This window comes from Mastigoproctus giganteus, chromosome 1 (assembly GCF_048544385.1).
Source record: "Mastigoproctus giganteus isolate SK-2022 chromosome 1, ASM4854438v1, whole genome shotgun sequence".
In the NCBI taxonomy this organism is placed as follows: Eukaryota; Metazoa; Arthropoda; class Arachnida; order Uropygi; family Thelyphonidae; genus Mastigoproctus; species Mastigoproctus giganteus.
The window spans coordinates 216204375-216223215 of NC_143575.1; positions in this window are offsets into that span (position 1 = coordinate 216204375).

Sequence of the window (18841 nt, forward strand, 5' to 3'; positions counted from 1 at the left end):
CAACCTCCTCCCTGTCTATTACCATTTTTTCAGTTTCCCACAACTTTTCTCTTTGTACACTATCATTGCCTTTTCAAAGTCTAAAAATACCATTAAAAATCTCTCAGCAAACTCCCAATGTCTTTCTAGCAATTGTCTTAAAGCAAATACAGTCGATTCCAGTTATTTGGGACACATCGGGACTAGTACATTTTGGTCTGGCTAAGCAGCTGCCCAAATTATGTGAAGTTTCACGTAAATAGTTAAAAATAGTGGACCCCCCCTTTACAGTTGGTTCACTGTACAATCAAATCACGTTACAATGGACTCACCATAGTAAAGTACTGTTCACTATACAGTGTGTAGTAAGCACCTGTCATTGTGATCACGTTTGTGAATTGAATTTTAATTCTATTAAACAGCGATTCTAATTAGCAAAAATAGGAGTATTATCCACAGGCTACAAAAGTAAAGTTATATTAAGCACAAATTTACCCTTTATTACCTTACCACTTAAATGATTGATAAGCGGAATAATTGATATGTACTGTAATATGTACATACTAACTAGCTGACATTTGTGGGGTGGGGGGTTAAAATTTAAAACAGTAAAAAGATAAGCAATCAATAACAAAGAACACTGCACACAAATTGCAAGTAACACAATATGTTCAAGTGAGAACGGAGTAACAAGTTACAAAGCTTTAAAAATAGGAATGAAGAGAAGATTCTGAAAATTAATTTTTTTATTATGATTGAAGATTTCATGGAAGTGTAAACACATTTCACCATAATAACCCACAGAATTCCAGCTGTTGGTATTATTGCAAATTCAATAAGATCAAGTTTAATATCCATTTATGAAAGATTGCACTAACAGAAAAGCCCAATTTTTAAAACAGGTGACTGCTAATTGTTTTATGGTTGTGACCTCCAGAAATCAGACCGAACGAGGTATGGTCGGAGATAATCATAGGGTAATCTCTAGTGCTGCAATCTCCTGCCCCAATTAAACGGCATGTTGTCCCAATTAAGCAAAGTAAACCCTGGCTATTTTATCGATTGGGTTGTTCTTTTTAAGATTTGTCCCAAATAAATGGCTGCCCCAAATAACTGGAATCCACTGTATCGGGTCAATGGTTGACCTTCCTCTTCTAAATATACACTGTTCTTCCCTCATTCTCTCTCTCTCTTCTATTTTATTCCTTATCTCGAGTATTTGCTCAAAAATTTTAGCGTAGTGGCATAATAAAATGATTTCCCTATAGTTGTTACATTCTCTTCTGGGCCCTTTCTTAAAAATTGGTACGATGAATCCCTTCATCTGGTATTCTTTTCTTTTCAAACTAGGCTGATAATATCATACAGCCATTTTAATCCAATATTACCAATGTAACCCTCTCCCAAGATAAAATAATGCAATTATATCATGACTGAATCCTTGCATCACTGATGGATTGTCTTTTCCACCTACTTTGGGAAGGCTGATTCTTTATTTAACATCATAACATTCTAGCAATTTCAGCAACTATATGTATTTATTTCAAGTTTAACAGTTGAATTTAACTGACATCTTCCCCCATATAGTCCATTAAATGAAGTTTTTACCATACCTGAATTTTAGTATGACTTCTGATACAGTTCCACATGAGAAGATACTGTATAATTTGTATCTTCTAGCCCAAGTTGGAATTACAAAGATATTTAAGTTTATCAGCAGCCAAATAAAAGACAATACACAGTTGTGATATATGAACATAATTCAGAGTGAACCAGTGTAGAGGGCCCCCTCAGGAATTGATGCTAGAGTCCATCCTTGTTATTGATCTTTCCTAATGAGTACATAAGGGGAAAAGTTGTCAGCAAAAAGTTTGAAGCTTGGGAAGATGGTTAATGTAATATAAGGTCTTGCATCTTTGGAACAAAAACTCATAAATAATCTACAGACTGGGGAGTTATTCAAGGTATTTAAAACAAGAAAGGATTAGGAGTCACAATATACAAACAGACTGAAGTTTTCCATGTAGTTAACAGGCACCAAGGATGGAATGAGTGCTATCAGTGATTAATCAGATCTTATGAAGGATGCTATTCCTCTACATAAGATGGTGAGACCTGGGACTCCATTTAGAATGTCGTATTCAAGTTTGTAGTCCATACACACACAAAAATTACGGGAGACCAGATTTGTAAGTAGTGTTATATGTTGTTCATATGAGGAATTCCTTAGGGGGCATGGTACACAAAACTTGTAAACAAGATATGTTTATAACCGAAATAAATTTTCTTTCAAAATGAGTTTGACAATATTCAAGATATGGGGGTAGGCACTGGAAACATGTTAATGATTTTTCTTTTATTCTGGCTGATGCAAAGCGAGACCATGGTATTTCTGCACCAGTGCAGTAAGATTTTCCAGCAGTGTCTTACTAAGGATATATATGTTTCTTGCCTCATTGTTCTTCTGTTTTTGGCACTCCGGGCAAGGGCCTACTAGCCTGTGCTTAACCCGGTACTGGTTGATGCTGAATAAGTTGTTGCAGAACTTATTCAGCAGGTAAAAATTAAATGTGGCCAAGTAGTCAGTTGTAAGAGAGCAGAGTTTAAAATGATTTATTGTGAACTTCTCTCTAACCAAATTGAGCTGAAGTGTAAAAATATATATATTTTATTATTTATTTATTATTTTTTTTAAAGATAATCGTCACCTGCTTGCATCCTTTTGCTGAAAATTTTTCCAGCAATGATAGCAATCTGACATGGATTAGAACAAGAGAAAAGGCAGTGGCCAATATTAAAAATTATAAAAACTACTATTTGCAAACTTGGGCTGCAATATGGAATGAAGATGCCTGGTCAGCGTGAAGAGGAAAAGACCAAACCCTCCAGCATATGAGAGCACAACAATACAAATGGCCCTCAGTCCCCAGTAGTTTTACTCTCCCTCTTACGGCAGCAAGAGGATCAGAGTGGAAGCAGAGGGTGCTAAGAATCTCTGGGTATGACCAGGCTGCCATGCACGGAAACTGAACTTGGCCTGTTATAACGTACGATCACTCATCGGTGAAGACAGGATATTAGAGCTGGAAAAGGAATTAGAAAATGTGAATTGGAATATCATCGGTTTGGCTGAAACAAGAAGAAGAAATGACTCACTTATAAGTTTATCAAGTGGAAATCTGCTGTACACCAATGGAAACAGTGAAAGGAGTGAAGGTGGAGTTGGGTTTCTGGTTCATAAAGATTTTAAAAACAACATTTTGGAATTCAAAAGTACATCACCAAGGGTGTCAAGACTAATACTCAAGATTTCTAAGAGGTACAAGCTAAAGATTATGATTTATGCACCAACATCGAGCCATGATGATGAAGAAATGTACACCGAAATTGAGTCTTCTAGATGAGCAGAAAACCCACTACACTATTATTATGGAGGACTTCGATGCTAAGGTTGGAAAAAGGCAAAACAGCGCAGAAAGAGGAACTATAGGAAATTTTGGAATTGTTGAAAGAGATAAAAGAGGTGAAAGACTTATGGAATTTGCAGAATCTCAAGGACTGTCAGTAATGAACACTTTTTTCAAGAAAAGGGTGAACAGGAAGAGTCCAAATGGATTAACAACTAATGAAATCAACTTCATCCTCACTAACAGAAGATATATTTTGAATGATGTTACCGTCCTGAATAAGGTAAATGTTGGAAGTGATCACAGAATGGTAAGATGTACACTTGATATAGATGTAGGAAAGGAAAAAACTGACTCGAGTAAATAATACAAAGGTCTTTGAGATAACAGAGGAGGAGAAAAAGCAGTATGTACTGGAACTTAAGAACAAGTTTGAGCTTCTGCAGACTGCTCAGGACCAAGATATCGACGAGGAATATTACAACTTTCTGAAAGTGATAAAGCCCAAGAAACCTATAGGGAAACAGAAATCCAAAGAAGAAAAAATTAGTCAAGAAACACTTGTCATGATGAACCGAAGACGACAAATGAAGAGCAAGAAAAACACTGACAAGGAGAAAATTGAGTATACTGAGTTATGCAAAACCATTAGAAAGAGACTCAGAGAGGACATAAGATTTAACACAAGAAAAGTAGAACAAGCATTAAGGGAAAACAAAGGATTTAAATCAGCAGCCATGAGCAGTAATACAGAAAGACAAATGATACTGAAACTGAAGAATAGCGATGGTGTACTTATAAACAGCAGCGAAGGCATAATTCAAATAGCAGAAGACTACTATAGAGAATTATACAAGGAGCGAGGGAATGATACCAGCAGTGGGGAAGATGGATTGCAAAGTAGCAACACATACGACATACCTGATATTCTTCCTGATGAGGTAGAACATGCATTGAAGAAAATTAAGAATCGGAAAGCCCCGGGGGAAGATGACGTTACTGTAGAGTTGTTAAAATTGGGAGGAAGAGACATAACGCAAAAACTGGCAAGGCTGTTCACAAAGCGCATTAGAAAAGGTGTGACGCCTAAGCAGTGGAATAATGCAATCATAGTTTTGCTGCATAAGAAAGAAGATAAATCAGAAATTGGAAATTATAGACCAATTAGCTTGTTATCCCACATCTACAAGTTGTTCACAAGGGTCATTACTAACAGATTAGAAAGAATACTTGATGAGAATTAAACGAAAGAGCAAGCTGGCTTTAGGACAGGATTCTCAACTATGTATCACCTTCACGTAATATCACAGCTAATGGAGAAAGCAAATGAATATAAAACACCATTATGCCTGGCATTTGTGGATTATGAAAAGGTATTTGACTCCATACAGCATAAGGCAATGTTTCGGGCACTGGAAAGACAAGGCATAAATACCCTATATATTATGATTTTGAAGAAAATAGTGCTACCTCCTTTATTAGACCAGACAAAGACAGAAGGAAATTTAAAATCGAGAAAGGAGTTCGACAATGAGACACAATATCTCCGAAGCTGTTTATTGCTGCCCTTGAGGAAGCTTTCAGATTAGACTGGTCGCAGAAAGGAGCCAATGTGAACGGAGAGTACCTAAACCATTTACGATTTGCAGATGACATTGTGGTCATAAGCCACAATCCCAAAGAATTAGAGGAAAATCTTAATCAGTTATGCACAGTTAGTAAGGATTTTGGACTAAAGATGAATATGGCTAAAACAAAAGTAGTGATGAATAAGTATACCACAGAAAGGGAAATAATGATTGAAGGAGCAGTAATTGAAAAGGTGGAGTCATATGCTTATCTGGGACGTTATTAGCTGTAATAATGATAAATGGCTGGAAGTCAAGAGAAGAATAAATTTTGGATGGATAGCATTCAGGAAATATAGTCACATACTGAAGAGCAATATCCCAGTTTGTCTGAAACGTAAAATAATGAATCAATGTATACTCCCCACCATGACTTATGGAAGTGAAACTTGGGCACTCACCAAAAGAATGGAAGAGAAGCTGAGAACTACACAGTGAAGAATGGAATGAATAATATTGGGAATCAGACTGTTAGATAAGAAGAGAAACACGTTATGTGGTTTTTTTTTTTTTTAGGAGTATTAGCAACTAAGGCCATATTGCTCCGGGATATGCGGTGGTCATTCCCTGACCTTTCCACATCCTCCGTATTTGGTGGTGATGGGCTCGAACCCCGGTCTAATCAAGAACCGTGTGCTAACGCACCGCTGCTCCTTCCCATCTGGCTATGGAGGTGCACAGAGAAACATGGATTAGGCAGCAAACTCAAGTAAAGGACATTCTTATCAAAACTAAAGAACTAAAATGGTCTTGGGCAGGACACATAGCTCAAAGACATGATGACAGATGTACTAAGAAAATAACAGAATGGTACCCAAGAGGAGCTAGAAGAAAACCTGGAAGTCAAAGGCGGAGATTGATAGATGAAATTCATGAGTTTTTGGGTAGTAAATGGATGGCCAGTGCTCAAAACAGAAGGAACTGGAAAGTTGCTGGAGAGGCCTTCATCCTGCAGTGGATTGAAAATGGCTGATGATGATGATGGTGGAATGAAGTAAAGCAGAGTAAAACAATATAGAAAAAAGCTATTAAAATATGACCATTCTTATTGATTTAAACAGAATTAAAGATCAAGAGGGTCAAAATATGTTACCCAACATCCCAAAAATGATATTTTAGGGATGTGAGAATGTGGCAAGATGAGGTTGGAAATTACATGGTGACAGAAGCAACATTCCACAAAGGGGAAAAAAATCTGTAGATATGAGATAGGAAATGAAAAAAAAAAAAAAAAAAGTCATGAAGCCAGAAATTTGCCTGTATGCCATCATTAAATTTGCTAATTCTCATGACAAATTAAACAAATAGAAACTTTAACAGCAATTCAGTTTCTTCAAAAAAAGAGCACACAATTGGAAAATAACTGTTTATCTGATTTCACTTGAAATCTTTGTATTCAATTGTTTTGAATGTGAACATTTGCCAGAAATTTTCCTTTTCTGCCATACTTGTCTAATAACATCGCAGCTGGCAGATTGGGAGATTTTTTTTTTTTATTAATGACTTAAAATATTTAACTGTTTTATAATTCAGCCCCCCCCATTGCTTTATTTTCTGAATCTGTGCAAATACAAAAACCAGACAAAAAATTTATTACCGGTTGCATATTAATTTTTCAATTAATAATGTGTAACCTCTATCATGAATTACTTCATGACCCTTTGAAGAGTTTATATCAATATTAGTCCATTCTGAAAACAAATTAGACTCCATAATTCTTTCAGGTTTTGTCAGTGCCGTTTGTTTTCACTTTAAATTCATGATATCTCCATATTCTCTGTAGCAGTGATGTGCAATCGAAGCCATTTAAAAAAATTATTCTATATCCGCAGGATGAGGGAGCTAAATATTGCCTTACATAATGAACAATAGAAATTTTATTTGAAACTTTAAAATTGTATTATGTTAGTAAAATATACAATGTTTCTTTTATGAATAAACTTATAGTAAAATTTATTAATGAGATTTTGAACTTACATAGAAGAGGCTAAATGTTTTAAATTTGCTTCAGTATTAGTGGTTGCTAATTGTATGATTGAACTAAGTCATTGTAAGATGGTTAAGACAAACTGACTTGTTCATTTCCATTAGAGAGAGAGCCTGTGCTTCCAAATAAGCTTGCACACAGAGCTGCATTATAATGTAGATTGGGATTTGTCCTGAGAGAGGCATTCGTAAAAATTCAATAAATCACCCTCTGTGAATTTTAATTTCAGTTCATCATTACAGTGGAGGTCAATTAGTTCAAGTTGTAAATTTGGTTCAGCTTCTTCATATGAAGCTTCAAAACAGATTGGTAAAGAATTTGAACAATCTCATCTCACCCAAAACCCTCAAGCCTCTGTTCAAATGACTGCTGTAGTTCTTCAGTGTGGTATGGTGTCTGATGTAATTACTATTATTATTGTTTTTTATTGCTTAAATGTTTTCTGACAATTTGAAAGTGGCAAGTTGCTATTTGAAAGTTGGGACTGAAATAGCAATAATTTCATTTGAAAAGCTGATATGCCATGGGTAAGTTTGGGTATAAGTTTTTTGACCTTTTCCTTGACGTCTATTTCGTTCATTCAAATGACCAGAATGTCTGTCAAGAATGCCAGGTTACAAACCCAATTTTCATCTTCAGTGATGATCCACCCTTTGTCCTTCATCAAATAAGAAACATATTAATGTGAATAGTGACAAAAACCATTGTAAAACGATACCTCTGCTAAGCTGGAATACTTCAGTGTAGTACACAATGTCATTATATTCACTTTTGATTTCATTGAGAAATTCCTTGAATTGTCTGCAAAAATTTGTAAAATAAAATTTCTATTGTATTGTATGATCATTTGTATAATGTGGGCACATTATACAAATGATCATAAAAAGATAGAGTAAACTTTTTACCCATCAGAAAAGGTTTTGAAGACAGCTATATTAGCTGGGATATTTCAAAACTTACTTCTAAAGCTTGTTTTCAGAACATTTCACAAAAATATTTTGCTGAGCTTGCAAGGAATGAAGCAATGGATTGACCTTTTGTCTTCTCAGTCCAAAATATTTCATCAAAATCAACATGTTCAGTTTCAGATTATACTATTTTGGCACACTTACATTTTGCTTGCATATCAAACAAATTATATTTTTGTGTTCAATGAAATAATATTTGTTTGTCCATTGGTCTTGGAAAACATCTTACATCTTTTTTTCAGCCGCTGATTTCATTGGGGAAATCTTATATTTTTAAAATAATACAGTAATAGCTTAACACTGGTACAGAAAAACAAAGTATTTCTAATAATAATCAATAGTTATCATGAAGCTGTACTTTCCACCTGCAATATTTCATCATATCGGGCAACAACAACTGTGACATGAACACTATGATGCTTTAACAACTATTCATGTTACTTGTCAATGCAAGAAGTGTGGAACCAACACTAATGACACCTGTTATGTACTATTAACATTTGTTTTCAACAACTATTTACTTTATTTTTGATACTTGAACTGCATATTTAATGAAAATTCATAAAATATAAAAATTCATATTCATGTGAAATGGGCTGCAAAAAATGTTTTTTGCAGCTCAGAATGTGGTTCATGTCACTGTTCTATAGGGAGTTTACTTTGCCAATTTAAACGCCCTACAATTTCCCTCAAATTAGTTTAAAACAGTAGAGGGGCCCTGTGACCTGGATAGCTATCATCCTGGAATACAGGATGCATTGAAGTCATGAGTGTTCCACAAATGTTCAGCAAAAGGCATAACCTTCATCCAAGAATAATTGTGTAGCTAGCCTGATTCATTCTGGTTGGTATTTCAAGTGAGGAAGGGCCTACATCCTAATAGTTAAAACATTCCAAAAGTATCACTAACCACCATTTTGTACATGATTTAGATATAATGCCTCAGTGCTTCTCCTGTGAACTCTGTGCCTGGTATCATTAGTTTTCAGATAAATCCTTTTATCCTATATATTAGCCAAGTTTTTTTTTTTTTTTTTTTTTTATAAAGCTTTTAACATTGGTCTTTTTTAGGAGACCTTGCTACACATATCCATGTTATGCAGTTGGCTGATGGGAGCTTTAATTCTTTTCTGTCTTGCTTTAAATTATTTTTCATTCACTAGGTGTGATGTTCATTGCCAATCATGATCCCTTGGCAGATTTTTGACCAATTCTTTTGATGAATTCTGGTTTGTTTTGACTCACATGATTCCTTAAATCGTTACTTTCTTTCTTTCTGAAACACCAAAATCCCTAGCAAATCTCAAATCAGCAGACCTCTTTTCAGTTATACTAACTGAAAGTTGGTTAACTAAATAATAGTAGCTATTTAGGTAGCAAGTGTTTAGAACATGCCAGATTAAGTGTGAGATGGGAAAACCAGTTCGGGGTTTCAACGTATTTTAATTTGTCGGTGAAGTGGGTAATTTATGATGTAGAGAACAGAGGAAATGATAAAAAATGGAAGTGTGGCTTCTGGAAAAGGAGAGGAATCAGACAGGAATAACAAGAACTTTGATGGAAATACCGATATGAATAAGGGTGTTTGTTTTGTGGATTTGAAATTCATTGCTGACAAAATAAATTATAAAAAAAAGTTAAAGATACTGAGGGGTCAGTTTAATTCTTCCTTCACGTAGGTAACTTATTCCAGGAGTTAACAAGTTTCATTTACTACTGGAATTTTTTTTGGTTTTTTTTTTTTGCTAATATTTAAAATAACGAAATGCAACGAGGCACAATACGTTGAGAGTAAGAGTTTAATATCTATATAATATCGGTGTAGATACACCACAGATAACTCTTAAGAAACTATGGTGGTAGTGTGGGAGGCATCATTTACTCTGTATCTGTTATTGTGCTCTCCCTTCACGAGTTTCCATGGTATTGCACTACCTCAAATAAGTAACACTTCACTAACAGAGAAGACTATTGTTACTTATTATTCTCTGTGAGTACCACCATCCAGACAGTACTGTTTCAAGGCTTGTTGGCCTTTCATTGGTGGGTGGGCAGGCACACTGGTATTGCAGACATAACCCAGTTGTGAAGATAATCACAGAATATGAGATGCCAAAAGGTTTATATAATATTCAAAATAACTAAATGCAACGAGGCATAATACGTTAAGAGTAAGAGTTTAATATCTATATTGTGAAGGAAGAGCACAATATGAGATACAGAGCAAATGATGCCTCCCACACTACCATTGTAGTTTCTTAAGAGTTATCTATGGTGTATCTACACTGATATTATATAGATATTAAACTCCTGCTCTCCCCAGTGGAGAGCTGGAGTGCTCACCATGCAGAAGGCTCTGGTGATGGTAAGTAGTATTGTTCTTTGAATGGTGGCTAATTTCTTCTGATTTGTGACAATAGTTACCCGGTGATACCAGACCCCTGCAGCATATGATATGGCTGGAATAAATACTGCTTTGTAAAACAGAGCTAGGATATGTTGGTTTAGACACGTCACTGCAGGTGACCCTTGCCACCAATGCTGTGTAATTTCTTATCTTCTTTTGGATATACTGTAGGTGTGGGAGGAAGGACAGTTTTTGAGTCTAGGATTACACCAAGGTGATTAAGCTGGGTGCAGTGATTGATGGTTGTGGCATTGATCTTAATCCACGGTGGTCTGGTTGAGCTTAGGTGCCCTTTCAGGAGGATGCTGGGTAGCCCACTCCTAGACGAGCCAGAGTGCTCGGTTAGCAGAAATTTCAAGCTGGGCCCTTGAGCTGAGGGCCACGTAAAGGATCATATCGTCTGCTTAGGCTTGGGGCTTAACATGCCCAAGATCTTGGTTTAGAAACTTGGTCCTAGGACCAAGCCCTGTGGATCTTTCTGATCATCCTGGAGTAGGGAGTCTCTACATCGACAGATTTTTCACATAAATAGCTTTTAATGCAGTAGTAGATTTTGAGGAATCTGTGCTTGCCTGAGCCTGCCAAGGATGCTTGGCTACCAAAGTGAGTCAAACGCCCTGGCAAAGTTGACCGATTACAAGGAAATATTTCTCTGGTGTGGAATGAGATGTTATCAGGGTCTACTCTCAAGCATCCTGAATCCATACTGGTTGTTGGCTAGGTTTGGGTTTGTATAATACTTGTGAATTCTAAAGGAGAGTTTGCTGAGAACAGTTAGGAGGGTGATTGGTCTGTATGATGTTGGCTGTTGTGGTGGTTTATTCGGATTCTTGAAGAGAAGTCGAAGATTAGCAGTCTTCCAATCAAGTGGAAAGATCCTTTTGCCAGACAGTGGTTGAAAAGGTTCAGCAGTAAGTAAGTATGGATTGTAGCCTGCCACTCAATGCAGTGGAAGCACAAGGTTTCTCTCCCACCTAAAAAATTTTGGACACAACCTTCAGCTAGCAAGATTATGACCATCATTTTTTTGGGATGCTGAGGTAATTTTACATATTCACTACTTGGAATACAAGCAAACAGTCACTGAGGCATTATATGCATCCCTACTGTACAACCTAAGGGTTGTCATAAAGGAAAAAAAACTGGAAACATTCCAGGTGTGCTACTTCTTCCAACGATGCACCGGTGCACAGGTCACTGTTGCTGCAGAATCAGTGGTCTGAGAGACTGACTTTACAGAACTTACACATCCACCTTACAGACCGCATCTGGCCCCCCACTGACTATTTATTTCCTGTTTCAACACCTCAAGAAAAATGTGTGGACATGGCATTGCTGATGATAATGAACTGAAGTCTGCTGTTTCTGCATCCTTTGATGAACAGGAGAAAGAATTTATTTTTCTGGTTGGCAATTTCCTCACCGTCAACAAAATGGAACAAGTGTATTGAAGTTCAGGGGAGTTACATTGAAAAATAAAAAGATTTTTGCCTCCATCTCATTTCCTTAATAGGTAGGTAGATAATTTATCGAACATCCCTCTTAGTTGTCCTAACCAGCAGTTACAATTCATCAATTTTATTAATAAACCTGATTTTACTGTAGACCCAATTAAGAATTAGTATTCTTGTGGAGTTTACTATCCTGACACACCCCTTGAAGTTATTTAAGTTTGTTTCCCTAGCATCCTGTTTCTTTGAAACATCTTGCCAATATTTGTTGTTCCAGGCACGACACTTGATTGTGTGCATCTGTTACTCTGGCCCATATCAGATAAACGCATCTATATTGTCTGTCCCCACCAATTAGCACCAAAACATAAAACTTACAAGATGTGTTGTGAAACAAATAGTTTATTATTACTAGACATTGGATTATATGCACTAAAAAACGTTGCAAATATGCATCAAAATGCTAATATATGCACTATAATTATTACATTTAGTACTCATTTATTAAAATTAAATGAACTACAATTTATTTGTATTCAACATGTTTAAGTAATAAAACCGTTTATGAAAAGTTTTAACATCTTATTTATTAAAATTTTCCCCTTTCAAACTCACACCTGTAATAAGTTGTTACAATACGAAATAATATATTTCTCAAACTGATCCATTGTAAATTTGTGGCATTTATAGTCCAAGATCGTTTTATATGCAAAGAATGACTACAGAAGTTATATTTAAAAATGAGCTTTTAAAGCCTCTACTGGAAATGGAAGTTCATTTCCTTCCCTCATTTATAAATTCACCTATTTTCCTTAAAGTGTGAAATCCTAAGTTCTTTTGTAAAACATTATTGTATTTTCTTATTTTTTCTCCTATACCTCCAGGCACGGTTGAAAAATTGAAATTTGCAATTCAACGTTTTTCATCTCCCCAAACTACACTGCTCAAAGGAAGTCCCATTTCAAGTTCAGTTGGTTAGTTGGTTTTATTGGTGCATTAGCAACTAAAGCTATAATGTGCCAAAACCTGGTCTTTACATTCAGTTATACAACTAGGTAACCAGCTGAATGGATCTGGATGAACAATAAATGTTTTCTAACCAAATAATCGGAAATCAGGCCCCCTAGTATATCAGTGGCTGCTGAATGTGTACTATCTGAGGAATCAACAAATTCTTTTATAGAATCAAAATTATTAGCATTAAATTCTGCTGCTTGTAACCATATTCCTCATTTGTGAGAGGAGTAGGCAGCATATTTCTGAAAGTTGCTAATTTCAAAGGTGCTTTTGGCAAAATCTTTTTTATACTAGAAATAAGTTTAATTTCACCAAAATTCTCCCAAATTGCCTCTGTCAACCTATGTAAGCCATGGAGTAAGCAAATAAGTAATATAAATGAAATTTGGATTCATTTACAAAAAATTTTGAAATTTACAAAACTTGTAATGCAGAAGTGGCTTTTATCATATACAAAGCAGTGTCACTAACAAAAATGCAGATACTTTTGTTATGGGTCAATTTTGGCCATAATAACTGCAAAGAATCATTACAAAACCTTGCTATTGTAGAGTTTTTTTTTTTTTTCTCTTTGTTTTGTTTGGTTTTTAGGAGCATTATCAACTAAGGCCATATTTCTCCGGGGATATGCGGTGGTCATTCCCTGACCTTTCTGCATCCTCTGTATTTGGTGGGCACGAGCTCGCGCCCCGGTCTAATCAAGAAGCGTGTGCTACACACTGCTGCTCCTGCCCACCTGGCTACAGAGGCGCCACTATTGTAGAGTAATTCACCTTTTTGAGGGTCTCACAAGCAAGTAAATACGGATGCAATAATTCTGCATTTAATTTACCACTTATAAAATGCACAATATAGCAGCCACTGTCATTTTGTCGATGGACATCTAAATGTATTTTCTCCTAATATCTTGACAAATTTTGCAAATAACATCATAAATAAGGTAGATTCGTCTGAAATATTTTGATTTATACAATATTTTTCAAAAATTGCATGAAGACTTGATTGTTTAACTTATTGAAAGGGATATTACTGCTTACTGGACTGAGACACAAGTCCTTTGAAAAATCACTTTTCTCAAATTTGAAGTACATGGCTTGGTTAAAAGTGATTGTTCTTGAAATTTTTCCTTGCTTGGCCATAATGTGCGATAATGTTTTCACATATTGTTAATCTCGAATTTTTTCTTGGATGAACAAACTATGGATGACAATAATGCCATCCATAGGTAAATCTTTTCTGTGATTGACATATTACAAATTCTATATAAAGTTTTTAACAGATTTAATTTTTGGCATTTTAAAGAAAACATTTCATCTGATGTAGTCGATACCATGAGAATGAATAGCAAATAGCATTAAAACGTTTCCCACACCAATTTTAGAAATTATCCCATGCTAATTTAATTGCAAAATAAATGACTTGTTACGTAGTTCAGAGATCAACATTTGAAAAAATGACCTGATCAAGTTAAGGAATATGCAGTATTGCTTGTAATATTTGTGTTATATGCACCAATGACTACAATGGCCACTATATTCAGTTGCATATATATATGCAATTGCATATAATCCAAAGTCTAATTACACTAGCCAAGACGATTTTTACCTCCAGGAACTTAAATGCTTTTTTATGCATAGATTTCAAAAATCACCACGATAGTTTCACATCATGTTACAGTTATTAAATATAGAGGGAGTTGCATTTAGCCCAAATATGCCAATCTAGCCAGTAATGTATGACATACTGATTTTTTTTTTTTTTTTTTTTTTTAACAGATATAAGCTAATTCTCTTAATTTTAGGAATCAGTTCTGGTCCCTGTTTTCTTGTGATAAACATAATCAGGCTTCTATCTATAGTAGGTTCAAATTCCGATGCAACAATTTGCAATTTGAAGAGTGCACACAGCATTTTTGGTGAGGATTTTTGTAGGCTGTGCCAAAGTTTTTCAAGTATAATTTTAGGAATCAGTTCTGGTCCCTGTTTTCTTGTGATAAACATAATCAGGCTTCTATCTATAGTAGGTTCAAATTCCGATGCAACAATTTGCAATTTGAAGAGTGCACACAGCATTTTTGGTGAGGATTTTTGTAGGCTGTGCCAAAGTTTTTCAAGTATTAACTGATTGTGACATATTCTCAGGGTTGTAAATCTATCCTCCAAATGTAAACAGCCCCTCAAGAGTAGGAGGGTGCGTACAGTATAATTCAAACTTGAATTATACATATATATTATCCCTTTATTTTAACATTAAAAGTTGGTATATCTTTTGATGTAGATGTGATAGACTATTTATGATGATTTTCGGAATCAGCACGTTTATTTTTTCCAGAATCACATATTTTCATTGCAGAGGTATGACAAAAAAATGTTTTTTGTTGGCTAATGTTATTACTGGGAAGCAGCCTACCTGGTAGCAAAGTGGCCAGAAACAGCTAAACAACACAATAACACACACACTGCGCAAACATAACACTACACTCATTTCTGGGCATTGTACAGTCTTGTATATCATCACAGAACCATGGCGGAGATGAACTAACGTTTAGGGTCAATCTTGCGTAAGACAACACACATGTCCGCACGTAATGTTATTACTACGTATGCATAGTGTCAAACTATTGTAAATTTCAAGTACCACCAGAACTCAGATGCATGGATCTGGTGTCAAGCTTGGTATTTGCTAGTACAAATTGCACCTACAAATGAGGAAGTTTTACTATACAAATTAAGCTGTGTTGGAACCGCTTTTAGGAGAGGGGTTCCTGTGTCAAAGTGCAGACGAAATGGCAGACCTAGGCGACAATGGCACCATGATACAGATCTCATGTTGCTCTATCCCCCTAAGTATCTTATACACCAACACTGTCTGGTTTGCCACCAAAGTCTGAAATTGCATATCAGTGCTGTTGTAATGTTATAAAATATGAGTATTACTTTTGGACTCTGGAATGGAGCACATCTGATTTGTGTAGGGTCACCCTGCAGATCCTGAAGTGCAAGGTTCTCACAGGATAGAAAGCGTGTGCACTCTCTCTCTCAACACCTGTATCTATTCACTTAGACACAGCTGGCAAAATGGACTTTCCACTCATACTGTGAGAGTTTCCACCCTTACAATCACCATCATGCAAGAGTACTAACATGACAAGTATAGTGGTTGCCAGTGAAAACTCCTTTGCACAAGGACAATTCTATATGGCATTATCTAGTGTAGATCATACAACACTATCAAAAATTTTCAAAGATCACACATCATAAAAAAAGTGTTTAAAGAAGTTCTAGACAAGTCTGTAATTGTAATAAATTATGTACATTTGGACCAACCACTGTGTCCTCGTATCTCAAATTTAGAAATAACATTTGTTATTTTTGAACCCTGGAATTATTACGACAACATTTGTTTATACTCTGACAATTTGGAGTAAACCATTTTCTGTGTTTGAAAGAACCTTTCTGACTTCAGCCATACAGGATAGGTGTTGAAAGGAGTGTTGCTGCCTTGTAAACATTTTCCTTACCAATAAACTGATATTTATAATTCTGAAGCATCAAGTTTAATCAGATATAGCAGCGGTGGCCAACAAGTTGATCGCGGCTTTAATTTTGGTCGATCATAACGAATTTTAAATATATATAAAAAATAGATTAGTCAAAATCTAAATGTTATTATTATTATGCGCCCCACTGCATACACTTATTACAAATCCGTTGAACCACATGACCACCCTCGTCGCCGCGCAGCCACTAGGCATGTTTAGTGAAATTCACACAGTTAGCATATGTGTCGAATTCTTATTTGGCTTACTTAATATTAATAACTGGACAGTATTTATACATTAATTTAATACCCTTTGATTTAAAATGAATACTATGAAAAAGAGTAAAACATATTCATCAAGAGTGGGAACTAGAATACTTTTTTTGTAATGATAAAAAAAAAAAAAAGTTATTTGATTTGCAATGCTTCCATTGCTATACCCAAAAAAGGAAATTTAGAAAGGCACTCCAAAGTGCTCCATGGTAAATACTAATCAGATTTTTCGCCTAATAGTGACCTTAGAAAAAAAGACCTTATTCGCACAACAAAATTTCTTCGCGACACTTAATTAACAATCTAAAGCAGTAACTGTAGCATCCTTTAAAAGTGAGTCATTTCTTTCAAAAAAGTGCAAACCATTTTCTGATGGTCAATTCAAAGATGCATTTTTAGAAATAATATTTATCTTTTTGAAAAATTTAAGAACAAAAATGGGATTAAGAGTGCCCTTCAAGATCTGCAATTATCATGAAATACTGTGATGTGATGCATCAAAAATATGAGTAAAAATGTGAGCGAACAATTCCGTGCTCATACTGCTAATTGTGTGTCCTTTTCTTTACAACAGACGCAGTGATATAGCTCAATGGCTCGTTGTTATTCATGTTTTTCAATGATTCTGCCATTAGAGAAGAACTGCTGGGTATGGTTTCATTAAAAGAAAGAACTAGGACTTGATTACTTAACGCATTCAAAAATTTTATTGAAAAAATTAAATTACCACTATTTACGCTCGTATCAACAAATAACAGATTGAGCTAAAGCAATGACAGGGCATCTTAACGGATTTGACGAAAGGATGATGAATTCCCAGATTTTGAGTCATCACTGTATCATCCACCAAAAATTGTTAGCCAGCAAAAGATTAAATACTAAAAGTATTATGGACATAGCTTTCAAAATCGTGAATTCCATCAGAGGACAATCTCTTAAAAGGAGACTGTTCAGAATGCACCTCGATTGAAAGTAGACCAGATCTGATATTACACATAGACGTGAAGTGGCTGAGTTGGAGTAAGTTTCTACAGATTTCAAAATTTGCTGAATGAAATTAAAATTTGTCGATCAAAGTGGAGATGATTATCAGCAGCTGCAAGATACAGTGTGGTTGTGTGATCTGGCTTTTTTGGCAGATTTTACCAGTAAATTAAGTGATCTGAATTTAGAATTACAAGGAAAAAATAAAAATGTGGGCGACTTGATTAGTGGTATTTCTGCATATAAATATCAATTTTTGGCGATGGCTAAGGATCTCAAAGAAAAAGGGGAAAAAAAGAGAGAAAAAAAAAAAAAAAAAAACCGATCATTTTGCAAATATGCAAGATCATTTGCAAAAGTATCTTGTTTTTGAATTTAATAGTGAGAAAGTTGTGGATGATTTTGAAATCAGATTCAGTGATTTTAAAACAATTCAAGACATTGTTCAATATATTTCTTGTCCATTTAAGGTTGACTAAGATATGAAACAAATTGCAGGAAAAAAAAAAAAAAAACCTCTGAGATTTTTCACACGGAGAAAATATTACTTGAAAATGAAATTATTACATTGCGAAACGATATCTTCCTAAAATCCAGGTCATCATAAAAAGACTTTTGAAAATATGTTTGCAGAGAAAAGTACTGTAAAAAAATGCAGTGACTTTTTAAATTCCTGTTTTGGAATTTAAAAAGTCAATTAAATAAAATAAAAAGTTAAACAAAAAAAAAAAAAAAAAAAAAGAATACGAAGAATTGCTCTACTCTTACGGACTTGCATACAAAAGATTCTTTACGGCTAGCCTTATCACTGTATATCCCCAATTTTGAAAGCTTGGCAGATGACATTAAGACACAAACTTTACATAAATTAAAAATTTAAATACTTATGAATTTAAAATAAGAATTCTGAATTGTATTTAATTTTAAAATTTATAAACAACATTTTTTAATGTGTTGATTAACCTTTTTAACCATGTGCAATGAACTTCTTGAGATGGTAGATCGCAGCACATTTTGAAGAAAAAGAAGTTGATCGCATCACAAATTAAGTTGGCCACTCCTGGAGATATAGAATACAACATCAATCTGGTTTCAGGTATTTGGTACAATGAATTCCTGAAAACAAGGTTCAGTAGTGTATGGAAATTATATGTTGTTATTTTGCATTTGCAAAAATGTAACAGCATATAGCTCATTTTG